This window comes from Notothenia coriiceps, unplaced genomic scaffold, assembly GCF_000735185.1.
Source record: "Notothenia coriiceps isolate Sejong01 unplaced genomic scaffold, NC01 NC01_scaffold00035949, whole genome shotgun sequence".
Taxonomy (NCBI): domain Eukaryota; kingdom Metazoa; phylum Chordata; class Actinopteri; order Perciformes; family Nototheniidae; genus Notothenia; species Notothenia coriiceps.
In genome coordinates this window covers 227,663-228,941 of record NW_011368650.1, presented here as the reverse complement: position 1 = coordinate 228,941, position 1,279 = coordinate 227,663, and the positions used below count along the sequence as shown (strand labels likewise).

Below are 1,279 nucleotides of genomic sequence, written 5' to 3'. Positions count from 1 at the left end.
AGATAGATAGACACATAGATAGATAGATAGATAGATAGAAAGAAAGACAGATCGATAGATAGATAGAAAGACAGAGATCGATAGATAGATAGATAGATAGACAGATAGATAGATAGATAGATAGACAGAGAGACAGATAGATAGATAGATAGACAGACAGACAGACAGACAGACAGATAGATAGATAGACAGACACATAGATAGATAGATAGATAGATAGATAGACAGATAGATAGATAGATAGATAGATAGACAGACAGACAGATAGATAGATAGATAGACAGATAGATAGATAGATAGATAGATAGATAGATAGATAGATAGATAGATAGACAGATAGATAGAAAGATAGATAGGTACTTTATTGATCCCAATTTGGGAAATGTTTGCGTTGCAGAAGCATAAAAAACACAAGGCAATGTACATAAGGGAAATTAAGACACAAGAACTAAACAGTCCAAAATATTTCAGAAATAAAATATCATTAAAAATAATGTCCCATTATTACATGTCAGCTGACTGTTAAATTGTGTTAGTGATTTTCTTTTCAATATAATTAAACCAGTTAGAAGAAATAGTGTAAATCTACAAAACGAGTTAATGGGCACTCAATATTTAGATGATTATAATTGTACACTTGTTCATTGCTGAAAATGTTCAGATAAAAGCGTGATCAGCATTTTCTGTGTGTAATTTCCGATGGTGTCTTTTAGTTAAAAACAGTTTAACTAAGAGTTTGATTTGTATTGACCCTGGTATACCTGTGTTCATTTTCCATATGTTTGATTTACTTGAAAATACTAATGAAAGTTTGTTCTCACTTTTTGAAGTCTTTGTCTACATCTCCTGTACTGACACTACTCTGCTGAAACTTCTCTCAGGTCATTGACATATTTTGAATCTTCTCATGACAGGTGGAGATGACAAGCTGGTGAAGGTGTGGGACTACATGGAAGGTACGGTAACCCATGTAGGAATAGCTCACAGTGGCAGCATCACCAGCATCAAGGTCTGCTCCAACAACCGCACCCTGGTCAGCACCAGCGCAGACGGAGCCATTCTGAGATGGAGGTTCCCTCACCCTGCTTCCTCTTAATGTGACATGTGGAGTCCTGGAAACTACGCGTTCTACTTTGATTCCAGGAACACTCGTACTCATATGATCCGACATTTTCCCATTATTGTTCCTCTTAGCAAATATTTCTAGGAGAGTTCTGACATTAACATTTCAGAAAAGGTTTAAACCCAGACCAAAGGAAATAAAGGTAATTTGATTTAG

At 35.6% G+C, this 1,279-nt stretch overlaps 1 long non-coding RNA gene across 1 annotated transcript in view; it reads left to right on the top strand.

Moving 5' to 3' along the window:
• Window positions 1-1,279, top strand: part of LOC104963307 (uncharacterized) — a 17,464-nt gene extending 16,185 nt beyond the window's left edge. The window contains exon 4 of the long non-coding RNA XR_800302.1: window positions 915-1,279. This is a non-coding gene — a long non-coding RNA (uncharacterized lncRNA). The remainder of the gene's footprint in view (window positions 1-914) is intronic.